Source organism: Pongo pygmaeus, chromosome 5, assembly GCF_028885625.2.
Source record: "Pongo pygmaeus isolate AG05252 chromosome 5, NHGRI_mPonPyg2-v2.0_pri, whole genome shotgun sequence".
NCBI lineage: Eukaryota > Metazoa > Chordata > Mammalia > Primates > Hominidae > Pongo > Pongo pygmaeus.
In genome coordinates, this window is record NC_072378.2 from 128,173,960 (window position 1) to 128,200,788 (window position 26,829).

Here is a 26,829-nt window from a genome sequence, read left to right on the forward strand (position 1 = left end):
AAACTTCTCCGAGCTAAAGGGGGAAGTTCGAACCCATCGCAAAGAAGTTACAAAACCTTGAAAAAAGGTTAGACAAATGGCTAACTAGAATAACCAATGTAGAGAAGTCCTTAAATGACCTGATGGAGCTGAAAACGATGGCACAAGAACTACGTGATGAATGCACAAGCTTCAGTAGCCAATTTGATCCACTGGAAGAAAGGGTATCAGTGATTGAAGATCAAATGAATGAAATGAAGTGAGAAGAGAAGTTTAGAGAAGAAAGAATAAAAAGAAATAAACAAAGCCTCTAAGAAATATGGGACTATGTGAAAAGACCAAATCTATGTCGATTGGTGTACCTGAAAGTGACGGGAAGAATGGAACCAAGTTGGAAAACACTCTGCAGGATATTATCCAGGAGAACTTCCCCAACATAGCAAGGCAGGCCAACATTCAAATTCAGGAAACCCAGAAAATGCCACAAAGATACTCCTTGAGAAGAGCAACTCCAAGACACGTAACTGTCAGATTCACCAAAGTTGAAATGAAGGAAAAAATGTTAAGGGCAGCCAGAGAGAAAGGTCGGGTTACCCACAAAGGAAAGCCCATCAGCCTAATAGCGGATCTCTTGGCAGAAACTCTACAAGCCAGAAGAGAGTGGGGGCCAATATTCAACATTCTTCAAGAAAAGAATTTTCAACCTAAAATTTCATATCCAGCCAAACTAAGCTTCATAAGTGAAGGAGAAATAAAATCCTATACAAACAAGCAAACGCTGAGAGATTTTTGTCACCACCAGGCCTGCCCTACAAGAGCTCCTGAAGGAAGCACTAAACATGGAAAGTGGAAAGGAACAAATTGTACCAGCCACTGCAAAAACATGCCAAGTTGTAAAGACCATCGATGCTAGGAAGAAACTGCATCAACTAACGAGCAAAATAACCAGCTAACATCATAATGACAGGATCAAATTCACATATAACAATATTAACCTTAAAAGTAAATGGACTAAATGCTCCAATGAAAAGAAACAGACTGGCAAATTGCATAGAGTCAAGATCCATCAGTGTGCTGTATTCAGGAAACCCATCTCATGTGCAGAGACACACATAGGTTCAAAATAAAGGGATGGAGGAAGATCTACCAAGCAAATGGAAAAAAGGCAGGCATTGCAATCCTAGTCTCTGATAAAACAGACTTTAAACAAACAAAGATCAAAAGAGACAAAGAAGGCCATTACATAATGGTAAAGGGATCAATTCAACAAGAAGAGCTAGCTATCCTAAATAAGTATACACCCAATACAGGAGCACCCAGATTCATAAAGCAAGTCCTTAGAGACCTACAAAGAGACTTAGACTCCCACACAATAATAATAGGAGATTTTAACACCACACGATCAAAATTACACAGATCAATGAGACAGAAAGTTAATAAGGATATCCAGGAATTGAACTCAGCTCTGCACCAAGTGGACTTAATAGACATCTACAGAACTCTCCACCCCAAATCAAAAGAATATACATTCTTCTCAGCACCACACCACACTTATTCCAAAATGGACCACATACGGAAGTAAAGCACTCCTCAGCAAATGTAAAAGAACAGAAATTATAACAAACTGTCTCTCAGACCACAGTGCAATCAAATTAGAACTCAGGATTAAGAAACTCACTCATAACTGCTCGACTACGTGGAAACTGAACAACCTGCTCCTGAATGACTACTGGGTACATAATGAAATTAAGGCACAAATAAAGATGTTCTTTGAAACCAATGAGAACAAAGACACAACATACCAGAATCTCTGGGACACAGCTAAAGCAGTGTGTAGAGGGAAATTTATAGCACTAAATGCCCACAAGAGAAAGCAGGAAAGATCTAAAATTGACACCCTAACATCACAATTAAAAGAACTAGAGAAGCAAGAGCAAACACATTCAAAAGCTAGCAGAAGGCAAGAAATAACTAAGATCAGAGCAGAACTTAAGGAAATAGAGACACAAAAAACCCTTCAAAAAATCAATGAATCCAGGAGCTGGTTTTTTGAAAAGATTAACAAAATTGACAGACTGCTAGCTAGACTAACGAAGAAAAGAGAGAAGAATAAAATAGACTCAATAAAAAATGATAAAGGGGATATCACCGACGATCCCACAGAAATACAAACTACCATCAGAGAATACTATAAACACCTCTACACAAATAAACTAGAAAATCTAGAAGAAATGGATAAATTCCTGGACACATACACCTTCCCAGGACTAAACCAGGAAGAAGTTGAATCTCTGAATATACCAATAACAGGCTCTGAAATTGAGGCAATAATTAACAGCCTACCAACCAAAAGAAGTCCAGGACCAGATGGATTCACAGCCAAATTCTACCAGAGGTACAGGAGGAGCTGGTACCATTCCTTCTGAAACTATTCCAATCAATAGAAAAAGAGGGAATCCTCCATAACTCATTTTATGAGGCCAGCATCATCCTGATACCAAAGCCGGGCAGAGACACAAAAAAGAAAGAGAATTTTAGACCAATATCCCTGATGAACATTGATGCAAAAATCCTCAATAAAATACTGGCAAACTGAATCCAGCAGCACATCAAAAAGCTTATCCACTATGATCAAGTGGGCTTCATCCCTGGGACGCAAGGATGGTTGTACATACACAAATCAATAAATGTAATCCAGCAAACAAACAGAACCAAAGACAAAACCCACATGATTATCTCAATAGATGCAGAAAAGGCCTTTGACAAAGTTCAACAGCCCTTCATGCTAAAAACTCTCAATAAATTAGGTATTGATGGGACATATCTCAAAATAATAAGAGCTATTTATGACAAACCCACAGCCAATATCATACTGAATGGGCAAAAACTGGAAGCATTCCCTTTGAAAACTGGCACAAGACAGGGATGCCCTCTCTCACCACTCCTATTCAACATAGTGTTGGAAGTTCTGGCCAGGACAATCAGGCAGGAGAAAGAAATAAAGGGTATTAAATTAGGAAAAGAGGAAGTCAAATTGTCCCTGTTTGCAGATAACATGATTGTATATCTAGAAAACCGCATCGTCTCATCCCAAAATCTCCTCAGGCTCATAAGCAACTTCAGCAAAGTCTCAGGATACAAAATCAATGTGCAAAAATCACAAGCATTCTTATACACCAAAAACAGACAGAGAGCCAAATCATGAGTGAACTCCCATTCACAATTGCTTCAAAGAGAATAAAATACCTAGGAATCCATCTTACAAGGGATGTGAAGGACTTCTTCAAGAAGAACTACAAACCACTGCTCAACGAAATAAAAGAGGACACAAACAAATGGAAGAACATTCCATGCTCATGGATAGGAAGAATCAATATAGTGAAAATGGCCATAGTGCCCAAGGTAATTTATAGATTCAATGCTATCCCCATCAAGCTACCAATGACTTTTTTCACAGAATTGGAAAAAACGACTTTAAAGTTCATATGGAACCAAAAAAGAGCCTGCATCACCATGTCAATCCTAAGCCAAAAGAACAAAGCTGGAGGCATCATGCTACCTGACTTCAAACTATACCACAAGGCTACAGTAACCAAAACAGCATGGTACTGGTACCAAAACAGAGATATTGACCAATGGAACAGTACACAGCCCTCAGAAATAATACCACACATCTACAACTGTCTGATCTTTGACAAACCTGACAAATACAAGAAATGGGGAAAGGATTCCCTATTTAATAAATGGTGCTGGGAAAACTGGCTAGCCATATGTAGAAAGCTGAAACTGGATCCCTTCCTTACACCTTATACAAAAATTAATTCAAGATGGATTAAAGACTTAAACGTTAGACCTAAAACCATAAAACCCTAGAAGAAAACCTAGGCAACACCATTGAAGACATAGGCATGGGCAGGGACTTCATGTCTAAAACACCAAAAGCAGTGGCAACAAAAGCCAAAATTGACAAATGGGATCTAATTAAACTAAAGAGCTTCTGCACAGCAAAAGAAACTACCATCAGAGTGAACAGGCAACTGACAGAATGGGAGAAAATTCTTGCAATCTGCTCATCTGACAAAGGGCTAATATCCAGAATCTACAAAGAACTTAAACAAATTTACAAGAAAAAAACAAACAACCCCATCAAAAAGTGGACGAAGGATATGAACAGACACTTCTCAAAAGAAGACATTTATGCAGCCAACAGACACATGAAAAAATGCTCATCATCACTGACCATCAGACAAATGCAAATCAAAACCACAATGAGATACCATCTCACACCAGTTGGAATGGCAATCATTAAAAAGTCAGGAAACAACAGGTATTGGAGAGGATGTGGAGAAATAGGAACACTTTTACACCGTTGGTGGGACTGTAAACTAGTTCAACCACTGTGTAAGACAGTGTGGCAATTCCTCAGGGATCTAGAACTAGAAATACCGTTTGACCCAGCCATCCCGTTACTGGGTATATACCCAAAGATTATAAACATGCTGCTATAAAGACACATGCACATGTATGCTTATTGCAGCACTATTCACAATACCAAAGACTTGGAACCAAGCCAAATATCCAACAATGATAGACTGGATTAAGAAAATGTGGCACATATATACCATGGAATACTATGCAGCCATAAAAAATGATGAGTTCATGTCCTTTGTAGGGACATGGATGAAGTTGGAAACCATCATTCTCAGCAAACTATCGCAAGGACTAAAAACCAAACACCGCATATTCTCACTCATAGGTGGGAATTGAACAATGAGAACACATGGACAGAGGAAGGGGAACATCACACACTGGGGACTGTTGTGGGGTGGGGGGAGGGGGGAGTGATAGCATTAGGAGATATACCTAATGTGAAATGACGAGTTAGTGGGTGTAGCACACCAGCATGGCACAAGTATACATATGTAACAAACCTGCATGTTGTGCACATGTACCCTAAAACTTAAAGTAGAATTTAAAAAAAAAAGAAGAAAATGTGGCACATATACACCATGGAATACTATGCAGCCATAGAAAATGATGAGTTCATGTTCTTTGTAGGGACATGGATGAAGCTGGAAACCATCATTCTCAGCAAACTATCACAAGGACAAAAAACCAAACACCACATGTTCTCACTCATAGGTGGGAATTGAACAATGAAAACACTTGGACACAGGAAGGGGAACATCACACAATGGGGCCTGTTGTGGGGTGGGGGGAGCAGGGAGGGATAGCATTAGGAGATATACCTAATGTAAATGATGAGTTAATGGGTGCAGCACACCAACATGGCACATGTATACATATATAACAAACCTGCACATTGTGCACATGTACCCTAGAACTTAAAATATGATAAAATATATATATATATAAACAAAACAAAATATTCATGAGTCCATGCTGAGATAAAGAAATGATTGAATAAATAAATAAGGGAAAATAGATAAATATCCCAGACAGGAGAATTCCAAATATTTTATATAGGTATTGACCCCTTCAAGGAGATGGACCATAATTCCTCAGACTTTACATGTGACGTGTGCATAATGACTTCCTTCCAAAGGGTACAGTATGGAAAGATGGGAAAATTTGGCTTTCCAGTTGAGAAGCTTAGCAAGCACTACCTTAATCAGGTAATCAAAGTCAACATCAAAAAGTGATAAGTCATGTGGATAGCATGTACCATTGATATTGATGCAGGATTTTTCTTGGCCACTTTCCCTTCTGGAGACCTCCAGCTGGCAACACCTCTGCCCAGGCCCTCCTTGGGCCCAGTTTCATTGCTGGAGATGCCGAGTCTACTCAGGCCACCGGGCTGCACCTGGCTTGCACTCTAATGCAAATCCCGTGGCCACTGCAACTGCACACTCAGCCCCCTGCATTTGATGGGTCACAAGTTCTTGTCCCATGTCCAAGAAGAATAAGGTTACACTAACAATTAAAGGGTGAGGAAGGTGGAGAATAGTTTTATTGAGCAGCAAAACAGCTCTCAGTGGAGAGAGGATGCGAGGGTGGGCCGCAACCCGAAGTTGGGTGGTCTCACTCTCCTTGTGCCTGGGCCAGGGCTTTTATGGGCTCAGAATGGGAAGTGCATGCTGATTGGTTTGTGAGTACACAGAAAAGCCTAAAACAAAGGCGCCATTCAAAGGTGGCCATGGCAGTGTAAAAAACTAATTAGGGAAATGTAGGTATATGTAAAATAGGTGAAGGGTGAAGATCAATCAGAGGAAAGCAAGCCGAACGGGAAGAGAGTTTCTCAATCTGGTCTGTGGATTTGACTCATGGCTTGGTTTTCAGGCTTTAAACTGTCTTCAGCTTGAAGGTCAAGGTTCACTGGGGACCCGTCCCTATCTGCCTACACATTTGTCTGCCTCCTACCACTATGAATATGATATGATGTGAATAGCACTTTACCTCTGTAGTCTTCCTCCCAAAATTCCATAACTCCAGTCTAATAATGAGAAGAACATCAGACAAATCACAATTGAGGAACAATCTACAAAATTCCGGACCAGTGCTCCTCAAAACTTTCAAGATCATCAAACATATTGTAAATCTAAAAAATATGACAAAGTAAGTGTAATATGGTATCCTGGAACTCTAATAGGACATTAGGAAACAACTAAGATAATCCAAATACAATATAATAATAATGATGTATCAATTTTTTTTTAGTTGTGACAAATGTGCATACTAACATAATATATTAACAACAGGAGGAATTGGATTTGAAGTATATGAGCATCCTCTGTACTGTCTTTGCAATTTTTCTGCAAAACTAAAACTATTCCAAAATTAAAAATGTATTTAAAAGAAAAGCAATTATGGAAGGAACTCAGTCCTGTTGACATCATAGAGTTGCTGTACCAATCCTGGGTTGCCTGTCACTGTACTTCTTGCATCATGTGAATTCCTATGTTGTTAAATTACTTTGATAGAATATTCTAATTCTCCCTGTTAGAGCAAAGCAATGATAAATGAATATACTGAGTCTCAGAGGTGTGAGAAGAGAATGGCAGGACTGAAAAAAAGGAAGAGGCATAGAAAAAACTAATTTTTTTCAGAAGCAAGGCCATTGTCTCATTTACCCAGATTCTAATGTCATAATTATGACTAAGGTACGCTTTTTTTAAAAAAAAACTGAAAGAAGTAGTCACTTTCCACATTAAAGAAAAACTCTAATTGTTATCTGTTGTATTATTAAACATGATATGAAAAAACATGAAGATTAGAATCTAGAGATATTTGGAGGTAGCAAATGGGGTTCGCTGAATTATTCTTGTTTGTCAAGCTTGAAGCCCTTACTATCTGCAGAGCAAAAGGAGGTGATGAACCCTGCTGTTTGTTTGCTTATCTTTGAGATATTATGCATCTCTAAACAGGAGCTACAGAATCTCTAAACAGGAGCTACAGAGGCCCAGTCCATGAGTGGATGTCTCATGAGACTCCCCAGAAAGGGTCTAGGCCCCTCTTGCTAACTGTTTGGGTGGTTCAACCAAGGTCAAGAATGCCACATTCAAATAATCACTTAAAGAAGCAAAGAAATGAGCTTAAGTTAGAAACAAGATACCTCTATCTGAAGGGAAGTATAATCAGCAAAAGAGAAACACAATAAGATCAGAAGTAGAAAAGCAGAATGTGGTAACCAAGTGAAGCTCGAGGTAACCCCAGCAGTGAGGGTGTGGTGAAGCAGAGGGATCATGATTTTTGTTTCTGGGCAAATAAGAAAGAACACCCAAAACCAGATCCCGGCAAAGAGTTAGTATCTGTTTGCTTTCGGTTATACTTCACCTTCTAGAAGCCTGTGAAGATCATCCCCACATCATCCCCTAAGATTTTAAAGGGGCAACTGTGATCCAAAACTTTGATACCCTAGGAATGGAAGGGGTTCTAGAGACAAACTTTGTATTTTACTTCCTTTCTCAGAAAGTCCCATGGCTCATTTCATAAATGATAAACTTGGCATTATATATTTAATTGTAATTTCTTCCTCAGTCTATGTAAAGTTCAATCTGAAACAATTTCAGAGTGTTTCATTTTAATGACTGAAATGTGTATTCAATTCCTATAAAAATCCAAAGCTCCATTCCAAATGTAGTTGACATTCTCCAGTGCATCATTTAAATTTCTCTTAGTAATTTTGTGCCTTCTGTGAGACAGTGATATTACATTGCCTCAAGGCATTTTGCATATTTTGTTGATTTTAACATTTAAAGTCCTGGTGGTTTCTACACTCTCATTATGCCCCTGTTCATGTCCCAAATTTCCCTCCACTCCTCACTAGGAAGCAGTGAGAAGGTTTAAATAATTTGTGTGATTTTTAAAAAGCAATTTCTCTGAGATGGGGACAAGTGAGAGTCTGAGATGGAAGCATTGATGAAGATATCAGAATTCAGGGAAACTTGTTCTGGTTATGATGGCTATGAGGAAAAATAATGGGATCATTCTACCTATGATGTAGATGTCCTAAAAATAAAATGGAAGCCGAAGACTACAATCACTTTAAGCATTTAGGGAAAGGAAAAAATTAAAGATTAACTTAAACTTCCAAAGGTAAACCCTGTTGAGTGTAGAATAAATATTTGGATGAAAACGGCTAACAAGAATATGCTAATTTGACCCAAAGGCAGTGCCAAGAGCCACTATGTCTATCAAATTTTTCCAGAGAGCTCTATTCCAATGTATTAGTCTGAAAAGCAAGGCCCTAGCTCATGTCTACTTATTACTTATATGTATTTTACTTTATATATTTTATATTATAATATCTAGACTATGACTATAGTTATCTGGTCTGTAATATGTAGGCTATGTTTCTAAATAGTATGTAGAGGGGAGACATTATGAGTGGGTTCAAATCCTATCCCATCTTCAATAAATAAAATATTTATCTAACTTAAGAAGTCATAGTGAGAATGAAATGGATAATACATTTACACTCCTTAAGATGCAGTGTTAAATAAATGCCAGTCATTATTAATGATTATTACCACTGGCCAGTAGAAGTCATACAGTTCAGGTAACATGCTAGTCATTTTTATACATTATTAATAAGCCATTTAAACCACCCTCAAGTGTAATCATTACCATTTCTATAAAAAAAATGAGCTTCAGAGAGTCAAATTACTTTTCCATTGCCACCTAGCAAATAACTGATAAAGTCAGATTTAACTCATATCTGGTTCATTCCAAACCTCATTCCCTTTCTACTATGTCATTGCTTCTTCCGAAACAATATAATTTAACATAAACAGAAAATAGCACACGTATTCACCTTATTAGGGTGGGCAAACTTGCTAAGTAAAAATAAAAATTGTTGTCTGGGTGCAGTGGCTCACGTCTGTAATCCCAGCACTTTGAGAGGCCAAGGCAGGTGGATCACTTGAGATCAGGAGTTCGAGACCAGCCTGGCCAACTTGGTGAAACCCCATTTCTATTAAAAATACAAAACAGCTGGACATGATGGCACATGCCTGTAGTCCCAGTTACTTGGGAAGCTGAGGCAGGAGAATGGCTTGAACCCAGGAGGCGGAGGTTGTAGTGAGCTGAGACCGTGCCATTGCACTCCAGCCTGGGCAACAGAGCGAGACTCTGTCTCAAAAACAAAATAAAACAAAGTAAAATAAAAATTATTCATTGTTTATATGAAATTCAAATTTAACTAGATAACTTGTATTTATTTGGCAATTCTACATCTCAAAATATTTTTAGCTGTTAAACCTAGATGCTTTTTTGCTAACCATTGGAAATCAGGGATCTCACTTTTTGGTATGTATGTCTTCATTTGTTAGATGAAATTTAGTTAAGGGAGGGATCTTGTTCTTTATTAGACATCGCCCACCCATAGACTCACAGACTAATACTCAGACAGGTCAAAAGTGCTCCTTGGAGTCTCTGCTTTATTCATGTTTGTGTCTCCCAACACTATATAACATATATGGGCACCCAAAAAATGCCCATGGAATGAAAACAGCCGTCGAGTGTTCTTAGGAGTACTTGAGCAGGGAAGATTTGTGTGGCAAGAAAACATTTAGTACATGGTGTGTGCAGCAAATATGAAGCAACAAGAGCTTTGTGTAGCTCCTTGGTAACTTAGAAGTTAACACTTTTCTTTCTTCTACAACCAGAATAAACTTCAAATTCATCTATCCAAGCCCCATGTAATTATGTTTACTATTATTTTATTGAGTTAGTTACAGCTCAAAACAGAGAGAAGAGACTGATACTATTATATCTGGAATGTTAAATACTATGAATTGGTTCAAAACTCTATTGTAGCAGAAATCATCATCAACATCACCACCACCACCATCATCATCATCATCAGTATCATGTTACAACTAGTTGTTCACTGCATCATCTTTTGAATTCCATTCAGTGAGAAAATTATAAAATAAGAAAACCTTTTGGAAAAGGCAAAGGAAGCCCTGCTTAAGGTTTTGTCACAGGGAAGGGCAATCAAGTCTCTAAAATAAAATTATCACAAGAAACAGAGGCAGTGGTTTGGCTTGGAGGAAAATAAAAGAAAATAGTTTTTGATCTGTGAACTGGAAAAACTGGAACAAGAGCTGACCAAGAACAGACTCGCATTCTGGGAGAGTAAATGCACCTAAAGAGCTGTACCCCTCACAGCCCTGGCCAGTTTTTGCATGGAGTTCTTTGACAGACTGTCTCTGGAGGGGTGGGCTTATCCCTTCTCGTGATGCTGGAAATATCTGCACTAACAGCCATCAGAATAGTGGAAATTGATTAATCCAACCAGTCTCTCTGAACTTGACCATCAGCAATGCTAATTATTTACTAAGAGCAATTCTTCTGCCTTCTATGATCTTACACAATTTACTTAGCATCTCTGTGGCCCTATTTTCTCATCTGTAAAATGGGGTTAATAATGATTCCTATGTCATGTCTGTTGCACAAGCTAAGGTACTCAAATACTCACTGTTACTATCACCTATTTTTCACTGTACACAACATATTATGCAACGACAGTGCTTTAGTATTATAATTTTACAAATGCTTTAGCCTTTTGAGCCTAAAACAGTTTTGGCCTTGAACTTCCCTGATTCCATACTGAGGAAGTGTGAGGGGATTTCTCTCTTTGAAGACCCATCTCTCCTGGGCTGTAGTAGGAAAGCCTTCCCTCCGTTTCTGACACCAATTCTCAGGCCTAGTGATCTAGAAAGTGCCAGAGCACCTCAGAAACTGACAATGTGGTGGGTGCAGGTCATTCCCCAACTTCAGAATATGCACTTGGGTGTTAGTACCAGCTCTGAGATCTGGGGGTGCACAGGATGGCTACACACAAAGATTCCTGGGAATATAAAGAGAGTTCTTGAGGAGGGTAGGCACCTGCTAAACCATTAAGCTTTAATCACATCCCTATGTGTAATAGATACTCCTCACCCAATGATGCAGGCACAGAAAAATAAATAGTAGCATTAAATATTTATTCCATAAGGAGCAGAGTTACTTTTTTATGAAGGGCAAAAAGAGGAGCATTGCCAAGGTCAAGAGAGGAGAACAACATATAATTTTCCTAAGGACCACTGATAATGAATGTCTCCTATATGTAACACTTTGATCAAGGAAAAAAGGACAAAACCCCTACAAGTTCTTTTGCAGTACCAGATCCTTTTTTTTTTTTAAATTGTGAATCCTATAGATTATTTTATGTTTTAGTATAGCATGTTTCAAATTTTCAGCAACTCCTAATTATGGTTAGAGACAGGAACTTAGAATAGCAATGTGTGACATTTGACTTTTTAAAGAAATATGGAAGATATCTTTACCCTTTGAGTAGATTTTATTTGTTTAAATTCCAAAGTATTTGGAAAAATGTAAAACTAGAAGAACAAAAAATATCCTATATCTGTTCATTATTTCCTTCCTCCTGATGAGTCATCCCTTGTTTTCATTTTGCTGACTCACTATTTCTGTGAGTGTTGTGATCCTAAGGCAACTAACTCTCATGTTTTTGGGGTTTTACTTTTTTTTTTTAACACCACATCCTCCTGGTTAAAGCACATTTACAGCTGTTTATTTTCTTCTTTTCCCCCATCAGCTCTCAACACAAATAGAGTAGTTACAATTCATAAAATTACAGTGTGCTCTTCTCTTTTCAACACTTTCAGAAATACATTTAGTGATATGTTTGTGGATGGCAAAACAATGTCAATGCATTTATCCATCTGCCTTTCTACTAAATCATAGATGGACTCAGAGTGTTTGATGTATACTGTGGATTATAAGTGCAGTCCTTAACTCTTCTGAGAATGGGTTATACCAAAAGCTGTAAGTATGAATTCATCATACTTTATTTAGAGTGGGAAATCTACACATCTCAGAATACCTTAATTCTATATTGATTCTACTTTAGAGGAAATATAATCTTTAGAGAGGATTATGGCTAGAATTTTTTCTCTAAAAAACGATGCAAACAAGATCATAATAACCTCTTTCTTTCAGAAAAGCCATTGTAAGTTTTCCTAGGAACAAATAAATAAAAGCTCATCAAATAAGACTTCCGTGTTCACTTGTGTCACATCCACAAGTCGTGTGATAGCTCAGCTTAGGGCAAACCAGTTCTTCCACTGAGAACAACTAGAATCGTCTGGATTAAATAAATAAGTAACATACTTTTTGAAGGTTCTGGAGAACTACTAAGACACATAGAACTTGAGGATCTGAGATACGGAAAAGAAGGAAAACAGATATTTCCTTCAGGGCATTTGCCAAATTTGAGAGCACAATGAGAGGCCAAGTGGGAGGACGCAGAGAACCTAAAACACGTCTGAAAAGATCAAAGTGCTAGAGAGACAAAATTTGGAGTTCAGGACTGCCCAGAACTAACACTTACAATTAACAGATTTCATTTTGCTGACTCACTATTTCTGTGAATGTTGTGATCCTAAGGCAACTAACTCTCATGTTTTTTGGGTTTTGCATTTTTTTTTAACCCCATAGCCTCCTGGTTAAAGCACATTTACAGCTGTTTATTTTTTTCTTAAAAGCAGATAAGTTTTTAATTGTGTTGACTGCTTTTTCCACACCACAATGGCTAAACTGAAAAAGACACAATACCAAGTATTGGTGAGTGCGCAGGGTGACTGAAACTCATATGCTGCTCAGGGGTGTTTGAAGTATTACAGCCACTTTGCAAATCTGTTTGGCCCTCATTATTTACTAATGGCAAACATGTATATTCCACACCTAGGTATATACTCTGCGTAACCTTTAGCAGAAACGACTACATATGCTTATGAAAAGACATGTACTCTAGTGCATAGCAATATTATTCTTTTTTTTTTTTTTTTGAGACGGAGTCTCGCTCTGTCGCCCAGGCTGGAGTGCAGTGGCCTGATCTCGGCTCACTGCAAGCTCCGCCTCCCAGGTTCATGCCATTCTCCTACCTCAGCCTCCCAAGTAGCTGGGACTACAGGCGCCTGCCACCACGCCCGGCTAATTTTTTGAACAATACTGTTCTTAATAGACAAAAAACAAGAAACGATCCAAATGTTCATCACAATAGAATGGACAAATTCTATTATATTTATCCAATGAAATCCTGTGCAGTAATGAGGAGGAACGAACTACTTCAAGATGCAATAGCACAGCTTACCTTCACCAAAATTATGTTGATTGAAAGTAGCCAACAAAAAAGGAATTTCTCTTATTTGATTTTATTTATATAAAGCTCAAAACAGGCAAAAGTAAGCTACGCTGTTAGAAATTAGGATAATAGTTACCTTGGAGAGGGTAATGACTAGAAGTGCTCATGAATGAAGTTCTGGGATGTTGCCAACATTCTACTTTTTCATCAGGTTGCTCGTTACATGTTTTTTTTTTTTTCTCTTCATGAAAATTTATTGACCTATACATTTACGATTTCTAAATATCTGTATGTAAACTATACTTTAATTAATAATTACTTTACAACCAAGATCTTGCCCCTATAGTTTAATGGGTTTTACCTCCAGAAACCTTATTGGGTTTCTACAGTGAAGAGCCAAAAAATATCCCATCCTGGTTCTGATATGGGGAGGAAGAAATGCAACCATTAGAAATACACTTTGGGTATTCTTTTTAACAAAGACATACTCCCCACCAAGGGGAAAGACTTTCCCAGAGCCTTATCCCAACTAAGAGGAAGGGAATTTATCTGACTCTAGCTCCTTCTAGTCTTCTTGTTCCACATCAGTGGAAAAGAAGAAAGCCAGGAAACATTTGTGAAGGTCAAAGCCCAGGGACACAGTTTGAAAAACTGAGATCTAATCATAAGACTATAGTCCACCTCCCCTCACTCACACCTTACTACTACACCAACAGAACTTCAGTATGGTCACAACAAATTACAGCAGAAAGAGCTGCAATGTGCAGCTCCTATCTAAGGAAGCGTTCTTAGGAAGGCTCAGAAACAACAGCAATATAAAAACAAGGACACGGGAGGAATCTAATGGTGAGGCACCTGCAACTATAGCAAACATTAAACACAGCTCGACTCCTAGCCAGATTAACAGAGAGCCTCACATTAAAGTCCTATTTCCCTCAGTTTCTATTACTTCATATTTGACTTTCAACAAAATATCACTAAGCATGCTAAGAAGCAAGAAAATTATGTTACGTATTGTTATGTTATGTGTTAACTTATGTATATAGTATAAACCATCTCCTGAAAAACTGAATTAATTTACCCAACCTAAGATAATTTTTCTTCATTCGGTATAAGGCTTAGTTACCTGTTTAAGTTATAAATAGTACTTAACTTTTGGAGGCTGTACTACTGAATTTAATGAACATGTTTTCTGCTGACACACTGAATAATATTCTCTACCTTCCATCTCTGCTCAAATGTCACCTCATCAGTGAGTTCTTCCATCACTTAAAATAGCAGCATGTCTCCAAACTTTTAACCTACCCTCCCTGCTTTATTTTTCTCCATAGCATGTGTCTTTGTCTGATGTATTATATTCTTACATTATGGTTTATTAGTTGACTCTCTCCTCTAAAATGTAAGCTTCAAGGAACTATCCCTTTAAACTTATTACTCCTCCCAAAGTTGTTACAACAGTTAAGTGTTTTGTAAATCTATGTTAACTAGATGAATTAATATATATGTACATTTATCAAAAGTTATGTTTGGTTAAATAAATATACATTATATAATGGTAGCTAACACTGATTGAATTCTTACATGTTGTAAAAACTGTGCTAAACAGCTATGGGTTTTGCATGGATTACTTTGTTTAAGCTTCACAACAACCATAGGTACTACTGTTCCTTTTTAAAAAACTGAGAAAATTAAAGAAAAAGTTTGAATTATCCAATGTCCTCCAGAGATAAACTGGACCTTTCTTTATTTCTCATAATTTTGGCTAAATTACCAATACAATTATCAAAGTTATAAACTATAAATGGTAGGAACTCACTCATTCTAAAGCAGGGCCAATATACACATTTCTGTAAAACTTTTTGGAAGGTATATCAGTCTTACCATCTTTATTAGTCGGTTTCCACGCTGCTGATAAAGACATACCGTAGACTGGGAAATTTACAAAAGAAAGGGGGTTAATGGACTTACAGTTCCACGTGGCTGGGGAGGCCTCATGATCGTGGTGGAAGGCAAGGAGGAGCAAAAGTCACATCTTACATGGATGGAAACAGAAAAAGAGAGAGATCTTGTGCAGGGAAACTCCCCTTTTTAAAACTATCAGATCTCATGAGATTCATCACTATCACAAGAACAGCATGGAAAAGACTTGACCCCATGATTCAATTACCTTCCACCTGGCCCCTCCCATAACAAGTTGGAATTCAAGATGAGATTTGGGTGGGGACACAGCCAAACCATATCACCATCATAAAACAAATACCTACATCCAAAGTATATAAAGGGAAGACTAGGAATTTGGAAAGTAAAGAGCTGTGTTGTCTTTTCAGGTAGTCATTAGTAGACTGGTAAAGAGGACTGTGGCTTTTGCCTTTTCTCATCTCCCTATTCCTTCGCCCAACCCCCTTCCAAGGATTATGCTGCCCAAGAGAACAATCCAGAGATGACCCATCTTTATCTATACTTGCTGAGCTTCAGAAACTCACAGACAAGCTCTAGCTCACTACACCAAGATGAAGTGCAGTGAGAGAATTCTCAGTAGCTTCACTGGTGCCTCTGAAGTTTGGGAGCATGCATGAACATAGAATGAGACATCTACCTCCCACTGCATAATGCTAGAGTTAAACTGATAGCTGAAGCGACCCCTGATGGCAGAACTTGAAGACAGGGAGCTATACTTGGCTACCACTTTCAACAATTTGCCATGTCAGAGCCAGGATTAATCCATTTTGAAGACCTCTGTTTATTAAGGTGGACTGCTGGGTCAATGGAAGGTCAGCAGGTAGAGACCTTGGGAAAAACTCCCAGGGGCTGGATCTGAGTTAGGCATGACCAGAAGTCAGCCAGAGAAGACATCATCAGTATCAGAAAACCGTGCTGTGCAGAAGTCCCCACAAGTCCTCCAAGGATCTAAATGTGCCAAAGCAGGCATTGACAGCCTATCAGCTGTTGGTAGCCAAGGCAAAATAAAATAGCAAGACCAAAGAAGTAAGAATAAATAAAATATTTACAGTCTTGTTTCTAATCTCTTCTCTCTATTATGCTGCTTCAGATTTCCTTTAAGTCAGGTAGGAAGGAGGAAGGATAAATGAATGGACCTTCCACCAATGCAAAGCCACAAGCCCCACAGTCAGCATGAGGTGGGATAGAGAAGATAGTTGCTTTTAACTAGATTAATATTTAAATCAATTTGTTGCAGTCTCTTCTGAAAGGTATACAGCTCTTTTTAAAATTTCTTTTAATCGAAAGTTATCAGAAATCTAAGTTATCTGTGTGTTCCAGATATTACATAATCAAGGGATGAAGAAGGCAAGATCAAAACAAACATGTTAAAAGCAGGCAGAAAATTTTTCTCACTTTTACCCTAAGATTAAATTACTCTATAAACAAGTTATAATGATGATGCTCATATTATATAGACTTTAATGCATTATAAAATAAATAATTACCAAAGAATGTAAAATAATCCTCATGATCTTTAAAAGCACTAATATATTGCAAAATCTGAGCTGGGAAGTCCAGTTTTCTAGCTTGATACCAAGGGTCTAGGTTTCTGGTGTCAGTCCTGGCACAAATGAACTATTTTGGACACAGACTCCACACTTAATCTCAATTTTGCATCTGCTTCGATAGTTATATGTGAAATCTGAAATATACAGCAAAGAACAACTTAACAGAAAAGACACAGTTAATATCGTATGTATCTGCTAAGAGACCATAAGATTACCAAGACTGTATATGAAGGTACAGTAAAACATCTCCATAAATGCGAAATAATGACCACTATCATTGACTGAGCTATGCCAGTCTAGTAAAAAAGTATTGTGTTTTACTTTTTAATTCTCACAACAAACTCATGAGGTAGGTTCATTATTATTCCTATTTTACAGAAGAGGAAACTGAGGCATGAAGAGATTAAGAAAATTGTTATCAGCTAGTAGGTGGCAGACAGGATTTAGTCTATGCTTCCTCTTATATTTATGTAAATGAGATGTCTTAAGTGGCAAAACAAAACTAGCCCAAATTCTTCAAAAGTTGAGATGAAATTATAAGAGAGTTACTCCCTTGTGTTTCCTTAAGAGCCCAAGACTCCTAATGCCAGAGGTGTCAGTTTTGAAAAATTTCCTCTGCCCAAAGTTTATTATAACATTATTATAAAATTCTCAATGCCTGTCTCTTCTGGGTTTTCAAACACAGTATGGTGGGCAGGGATTCCTTTAAAGTCAAATTTAGCTGGAGGGAAAATATTAATCATTAAAGTTGGACTGGCCCCAAAGATTTGGTGTTTCTGTTCTTTTATCTTTACACTTACTTCTTGTAATACCAGTTTTATAAGAATACATATTTCTGCATATTTTTCTTATCCAAAAGCTTGACTATATATTGTGTCATGTTTTTGATTATTACTTTAGTAACACACCAGTTGATATAAATGTTAAATGTTCAGAACTAATGCATTAGCTCCCTAAGCTGCTAGGAGTGTTACTGCCAATGGCTCCCAGTTGAGTTTATCTCTAGGAATTGTCCTTGGTTGAAAGAAGTTGCCTCAGTCAAGATTAAGACATTTCCTTGAAGGCTGCTTGAATTTAATGAGTAGTCAGAGTTGTGGTACAAAGATCTTGATCCCCTGACTCAATAGAGACAATCATGAAGGGCTATCCCAGTTACAGGAAGCTCCACAGGATCAGTTGAAGCCTCTGGTGCAATTCATTGCAGTTCAATTTTATCTTCTGCCCAATCTTGCCTCCCTCATCCCTTACTTGTGTTGGTCTCTAGTAAATGCACTGAAAATAAATCTGCATCTAAATCCCAGAGTCCTGGAGTCTGTTTTTCTGGGGAATCCAACACAAGAGAGTTGGTTCTGGGAATGTTCATAGGAAGCAAACCCCATAAATTTGATTTTAGAGCTAGATTCGCTGTGGGTCGTATGGTAATAAGGACACTATCACTGGAGGTAGATGAAGCACTCACAGCTCCTGCACGTATTTGCAGTACGAGTAAAACTTATACCAGTGATGAATGGGGATGAGATACTTATGAAATATAATGCACTGGCAGGTATAATATATTAGGATTTTTAGATACTTGGGGGAAGTAATAATTATAAGAATGACAGGATCAGATAGTTACTGATGAGAGAAATGACGTATTGGAAAAAGTCAGTGGAAAGATGAAGGTGATTAATCACCAACATGAGGTAAAATGGCAAAGCCCAAGAGTTTCCTTGACATCACATAGAGGCTCTCATTTCCATCAGCTACAGAGTACAAAAGGCTGAGCATGAGACCCAGGAGTTAATTATAAGAGAAGCTGCTCCAGAGTAGGTTGCATTGTCAACCCTGTCAGGTCTGATATGCCAAGGTCAAAGCACTGATTGAGAAACAGGGGGACCTTGAAACTTGGAATGGGAACTCCTGGGACAATGTACTAAAGGATCCTGAATTTCAATAATCCTCTGAATCCATGGACTGCAGAAATGTCTCACTTCTCACCCTTAATAACCATCACTCTCCCCTTATTTTGAAGACAATGTAAAGATTTTTGATTGAAAGACACCAGTTTCTCTACTCAAGATATTACACCACTTTCTCTACTGACTGCTAGAAAAATAACTGGGATTGGGTTATAACCCAATCCATAATCCCTAGCCATAACCAGGCCAGTAAAGTGCAGGGCCTTCTAAAGGAAGAAAGTCATTACATACCAAAGGTACCAAAGGACCTAGGCAACATGTATGGGTTGTAGTTGGGAGATTACATATGAGCCTGAATCTTGAGAGTGCTGTAACAAGAGGGATGGAATGCGAAACTGGGCAAGGACGTGTTTATCATACGGGATCACTCTCCGACATAAGATTTAATACACTGGCAGGAACCCTGGAAGATGGTACTGTTCTACTGCTAGACTGGCCCTAGGATGCTTGGAAAAAGTGATGACTCATACTAAGTGAAGTGGAAACTGTCAGAATGAATGGTGAAGGAAAGAATTAAAGAGCTAAAAAATACCATGTTAGAGTTCATAGTCTACCCTGATAACAAGTCACAATTCACTACTCAGTTTCCAGACCTAAGCTAGTTCTTAGATCTGAAATCACCGACTGAAGGAGAGGCTGATTGACCATGAGAAAGGAACCTGCAGCACCATGGCAGGTATATAGATAATAGTTTCCCCGGTCCCTCTCCAAAGGGAACCACTACCATTTGCTCAAGTACCTGTACATCAGAAAAACGAGAATACTCAAAATATTAGAGGACTGTAGGAAGTATCCACATTTCCTACTCTCATTAGATTGATGGATATGGGAGTAAGATGTTAAGTGTAGTCCTGTCCCAGATCCAACTCACAGTGAGATCACTTATTCCATGGACACATCCTGTAGTCATTTCTCTAGTCTCCAAATGTCTGATTCAATGGATATCTTGGTGGCTGGAAAAAGCTCCACACTAGTTTCTTGATCTGTGAGATGAGAACCATGTGTAGTGGGGAAAATCAAGGGGATTTCTCTGAAACTTCCTCACAAGAGAGTAAGTCAAGACTAATATTGCCCAACTCAATGAGTGTACTAAAACACATTGAATTATGCAGTTTAAACAGGTGAATAGTATGATATGTTAATTATAGTTCATTAAAATGTTTAAAATTGCAATTTGGGGAAATGGCATACAGTAATGTTACCTTTAGACACCTAGAAAATGCACCTTATCATATCTCTATTTCATTTACCAATCTGGCACCTAGAGAAACCAGATACATCCTCTTGGTAACAGTGGTTACTGCAAACTCAATTAAGCAGCAACTCCAATTAAGATTGGCATTTCAGATATATTATCTTTACTAGCACAAATTAACATGGACTTGGGAACATGGTATATAGCCATTGACCTAGTAAATTTGTTCTTTTCATTTATATCAGGGAAGAGGACCTAAAGTAGTTCACATTCACATGAGATAAGCAATAGCATATATTTGTGATCTTGCCCTGGAGCTGCAGTATTTCTGACACTGTGTTGTAATATAGCTGGAAGCAACCTGCACATTTGGACATGTCCAAAAAAAAAAAAAAAAGAATTCTTTCAATTCAATGAAAAAATGCTAATTAGACCTGATGAACAAGAAATGGCAAATACATCGTAGGCTTTGGTAAGAAACAAACACTTCTGATGGCAGCAGAGAAACTCTACAAAGAATCAGTGACATGCCACATCAGTAAAGATTTTAAGAGTTTAAGAGGCAGGCCGGGTGCAGTGGCTCCCGCCTGTAATCCCAGCAATTTGAGAGGCCGAGGCAGGTGGATCACGAGGTCAAGAGATCAAGACCATCCTGGCCAACATGGTGAAACCCTGTCTCTACTAAAAATACAAAAATTAGCCAGGCGTGGTGGCAGGTGCCTGTATTCCCAGCTACTTGGGAGGCTGAGGCAGGAGAATCACTTGAACCGTGGAGGTGGAGGTTGCAGTTAGCCAAGACTGTGCCATGGCACTCCAGCCTGGTGACAGAGCCAGAGTCTGTGTCAAAAAAAAAAAAAAAAAAAAAAGAAAAAGAGGCAGTGATTGGTTGGAATCCTGTCATGACCATCATTTTGAAGGAAAAAAAAAAGAGTTAAGCAGTGGGTCAGACTGAGACATACAATTGTAAAGAACAAAGAACTGTCCAAATTAGAGAACTAAGAATTGCATTTTGAGCCGCTAAAGTAGAAGGATGTGTAATGCCTAGCAGAACTCTTCCAGTTCTGGAGGCAGTATATATGCCATGCTTGGGAAAACTATATCATCCCATTTACTGATAAGGAAGGTTGCTGACTTTAAACGGGGTCCAGAGCAGGAAAGGGCACTGCAACAGTTCCAAGCTGCAGTGCATACAAGCATTCCTGCTGCTTGGGCCCTGCGATCTGGCAGACCCTCTTATGTTAAAGTTATCTGTGTTGGGAAAGATGCCATATGGCATTTAGGGTACCACCAAATAGAAGAGTAACAGTATAGGTTCTGGAACAACAGTATGGGTTCTAAACATCTCCATATTGTCTGATGTTTAGATGATTGAGCATCATTCTAAAAATAGATGTTGGTTTTTGACTGGGTCCTGGTAGAAATAGAGCATCTGAACCTGGATGCACATTGACAGAACTACCCATCTTGAGTTGGGTTATCTCAGACCCACCAAGTCACAGGGTCAAGCAGACCTAGCAGTAATCAATCCATTGTAAAATGGAATTGGTGTCACTTGGAGCAAGCAACAGTAGTGAAGTCAACTGCACAATCGAATAGTTCAGAAGTCTGTGCCATCCACTACTGTTGCACCAATACCCTTCTCTCATCAAACAGCTATAGTAAATGAGAAGTCTCTTACGGCCACCTGACACAGGAGGCAGAGGGCCAAGCAAAGTTCATAAATTGGTTAGTTCAGCACATGGGTGCATGTTGACAATAGACTGCTATTCTACTGCAGGCCCACTAAGTGGTGGCCTTGAAAGACAGTGGCTAGAAGAAATTATAGCACTCAGTAAAGTTTTGGGCAGTGCCTCTGGTCATGCACTTCGCAGGAAAATATAAGTAGCCATATATGCATGGATTCATGGATAATGATCAGTGGCTTGGATCTTTGTTTGGGGCCCTGGAATGAAAAAAAAAATTGTAAGATTGCAGACAAGGAGATTTGGGGAAGATATATGTGGGTAGAATTATCAGAGAAAGCATATTGCATATTAATACTAGAGAATATCCACCGAAACCAAGTGGACAGAATTATATAGCTAATTGATGTTTACACAGCTTCTGTTCTTAGCCACTGCCAAATGGCTGGGGTGACAGCCACTAACAGGTGGTTGCAAGTTCAGCACATTGGATTTCATCTATGCTAGAATAACCAGTGATTTATGTTGATTGGAATCAACAGTTATTCTAGGTATGGGTTACCTTTTCTGCTTGAAGGGCTTTAACCAGTACCATTCTCCAAAGGTTTATAGAGTTTTGATCCACCAATACAGATCCCATGTAACAGTAAATAAAACCAAAGGAACCATTTTAAAGCAAAGGAAGTTCATCAGTAAGCTCATGGTCATGGGATTCACTGGTCCTCTTACCTTCTATACTACCCAGAAACCATCAGATGATGGAGTGATAGAGTAGCTTATTAAAAGTACAGATGCAGCACCAGTTTGGATGTAAAGATGAGGCACCAGCTTGAATAATAGGGCACTATCTTTCATGATGAGACACTTAACACATTGATATTCATTATATTGTGTTGTGCTCCCAATATGTAAATACCAAGGAGTGCAAGTAAGAGTGGCCTCAATGATCATCAAGCTGAGTGACTTACTTGGAAGTTTGTATTCTGTACCTTTAACTCTAGGCTCTTTCGGCTTTAGAGATTTAGGAACACTCCCTCCCACCAAAGAACAAAGTGAGAGTCTCATTAAACATTAAGTCAAAGTTAACCTCTGGTCACTTTAGTCTCTTTATACCTAGAGCTCGGTGGGAAAAGAACAATGTCAACATCCTTGCAGGTATAATTGATCCTGATCTTTAGGGGGAGACAAGGCTGATGGTATACAATGTGGGTGGAGAAGGATTCATTTGGCATCCAAGTGATGCACTGGAGTATCTGTTGGTGCCCACTATTAACAGGAAATAGTCAAGTATAGCAGCTGTGATTGAGAAATACATGGGGATTAGGAGCTCTCACTCCTCATGGATGAAGGTCTGCATCACTCAACCACGTGAGCCATCAAGACAAGCAGAGGAGCTAGTTAAGTGTGGAGCAAATTTAAAATGATAAATAACCTTGAAATTAGCCACAGCACCGGAGTTTGTAGTTTGTACTGTTAATCTTCCTCTTGTATGTTTCCCTGGTGGTAGAGACCAACCATAATCTTGTAGGAGCTGCCTCCATACAGGGTGAATTCACTACATTATGTGAAGTAAAAGATCCAGAGACACACAGGAGTGAACTGTAGTGAATGCTACAGCGTTACACCCAGAACATTCTTTAAGGCCATGCACCCATCATCCAGCTGCCGGAATTGTTGACTATTGACAGCACTTAGCTGAACGCCCCTCCAGAAATCACCCATGGTTGGTGGAAGCTTCCTCATTTAAGGTTCTGTCCTTTGCCTCCGGGTAGGCTGCAGCCAATGACCGGTTCATGGAGCGATACAAAGGCCCGGCCTCTGCCTCAACAGAGGCAACCCTGAAGAGGCATCCGAGCCCTGTTAGAACTGCCTGGTGATTAAACTCCTTCTGCTCAATCCTGCTTCCCTCAACCGGCACGTGTGTAGTTCTCAGCAACACTACCCAATACACCGCCTGCAGGCTAATCTCCATTTCCGGGTCTCTTTTTGGGGAAGCTAACCTGCAACATTTGCCAACTCTGCTAGAATAATACCTCCTTTTTTTCTTACCTAGTCATTATAAATGTATACGTGATGTTATTCTTTCTTGGACAATAAATAGTACTTTTAAACTCATGTTTAAATGATTCTTTCATGTCTCCTGAAGGCCTGGTGTCAAATTCCACTGAACCTTCTTTCCTTTGCCTTTTTCCTAAGATTTCCAGACCTGGGTACCTGCAGGCACAGCTGAGGAGACCTGGCATTTTCTCATCTACTGTTCAAAAGTGCCATGATCTACTTCCTCTATTGCTACAGCAATGGCATAAAGACAAACCTTGCAATGGCCCCTTTTAATATGAAACAACTCAGTTTTTACTTTACCAAAGCCACCGATTTCCTGTACTTTTAAGCCTTTGTCTCACTTCAAGAACCACAAAACACAATTATTAACAAACGCCAACAGTATTTCTCAGTCATAATTCAAGTTTGATGTTTCAGTTTAAGTTCTACCACAGAAAAAATTCTCCAGAAAAGTGCCCTTTTTGGTTGCCTGGATAAATTTTCATTGACAACAAAATAAAGTCCAAACTCCTGTCAACGTTAGGTCCTTGGTGCTTTGTCTTTAAATGAATCTCCACTCTGATCCTGCTAAACTGATTGGTATACGATTTATATCTTGTCCATTTTTTGTAGTACTCTCCTCTCTCGTGGCTCTTCCACCTATTAGTCAAGCCCCATCTCTTATATCATCTGTGATGAAGTTTTGTATGACCAACAGAGAGAAAAACAGAGTGGTGGGCCCCCATTGCTTATGGGAGAAAGACCATAATCCCTCCCACAGCTTGGAAGGTCCTGTATGGGACAGCTTCTCTGTCCAACTCCAGCTTTCTCTGGCACATTGCTTTCTGAGTTTCAGTCCCATTCACATTTTTCTCTTTGTAGCACCGACGTTCTTCCTGCCAAAGGGTTATTTGGGTGCCTTTCCTCATACTTCTAACATTGCCTCTGTCCTGGAAGCTCTAGTCTTTTGCAAGAGCTTCCTCATATTCTTTCAGATCTAATATCAGTTTTCACTTCCTCAGGGAAACTTTACCTTATTTCCCAGAACAGGTAGGAATTCCATTATGTGCTCTCACAGAACACATAATTCTGCTCATAGCCGTAGCTATGTACTAGTTACCCTGTATTTCTTATTTAGTGCTTTTCTTATTAACTTAGTCAAGGTTTGGGTAGAAAATCAGAAATAGGCACTTTAGGCCAGGCATGGTGGCTCACATCTGTAATCCCAGCACTTTAGGAGGCCGAGGCAGGTGGATCGCTTGAACCTAGGAGTGTGAGACCAACCTGGGCAACACAGCAAAACCCCATCTCTACAAATAATACAAAAAATTAGTGGGGCATGGTGCCCTGCGCCTGTAGTCCCCGCTACTCAGGAGGCTGAGGTGGAAAGATTGTTTGAGCACAGGAGGTCAATGCTACACTGAGCCATGTTCATGCCACTGCACTCCAGCCTGGACAACAGAGTGAGACCAGATCTCAAAAAATAAATAAATAAATAAATAAATAAATAAATAAATAAATAAATAAGACATACCCACTTTAGGCCAGGTGTGGTGGCTCACACCTTTAATCCCAGCACTTTGGGAGGCCGAGGCGGGCGGATCACGAGGTCAGCAGATCGAGCCCATCGTGGCCAACATGGTGAAACCCCGTCTCTACTAAAATACAAAAAATTAACTGGATGTGGTGACATGCGCCAGTAGTCTCAGCTACTTGGGAGGCTGAGGCAGGGGAATCGCTTGAACCCAGGAAGCGGAGGTTGCAGTGAGCCGAGATAGCGCCACTGCACTCTAGTCTGGCAACAGAGTAAGACTCCATCTGAAAAAAAAAAAAAAAAAGAAAAGACATACCCACTTTAGGTTTGTAGAAGAGGAAGGGACTAAATATAGGGATGTAAGAAACTGACATCAGAATTCAGGAGCCCATAAAGTGCAGGAGTCACTTGTGATCTGGGCTGAGCCTCTGTGGTGAATTTGCAAGCTAAGGCCTAAAAGCTGCTGGCAAAACCTCCTATGAGCCATCTGCCAAAGCCCATGCAGTTCTCTTACATGCCATAGGAGATTACTACCTTCTGTTTCTTTTCTTCCTTCTAAATCTCTTGCAAACCTCTCTCATTACCAGAATCTAATCTGCTGGTAAGCATTTTGGGCAATGTAGTTCGGCAGCTTCTAGAACAACTTTGACAAACATTTCTATAAAAAGCCAGATAGTCAATATTTTAGGCTTAACTATTGTAGTATAGATTGCACCCAAACTAAAATTTGAGTTTTGGATAATGATTACACATTACAAACTCCTAGTTTTCATTTGATTCTTCCCCAAAACCTTTTTTTTTTGAGATGAAATCTTTCTCTGTTGCCCAGGCTGGAGTGCAGTGGCATGATCTCGGCTCACTGCAACCTCCACCTCGCAGGTTCAAGCAATTCTCCTGTCTCAGCCTCCTGAGTAGCTGGGATTACAGGTGCCTGCAACCACGTCCGGCTAATTTTTTGTGTTATTAGTAGAGACGGGGTTTCACCATGTTGGCCAGACTGGTCTTGAACTCCCGACCTCAGGCAATCCACCCGCCTTGGCCTCCCACAGTACTGGGATTACAGGTATGAGCCACTGGGCCTGGCCCCGCTAAACCATTTTAAAATGTAAAAATTATTCTTAATTTGTGATCAGGACAAACAGGTGGCAGGTTAGATTTGGCCCATAGGCAGTTGTTTGCCAACCCTTGGTCTAGAGACCCTGCAAAACAAGAAGGGTCTTGTACCTAACTAACAAAACTACAATTATTTTAGCATCTCAATGGTGTCATAGATGTGAGTTCAGGAAGAGGAGGTGAAGAGTAGGAGCAGATGCTAGA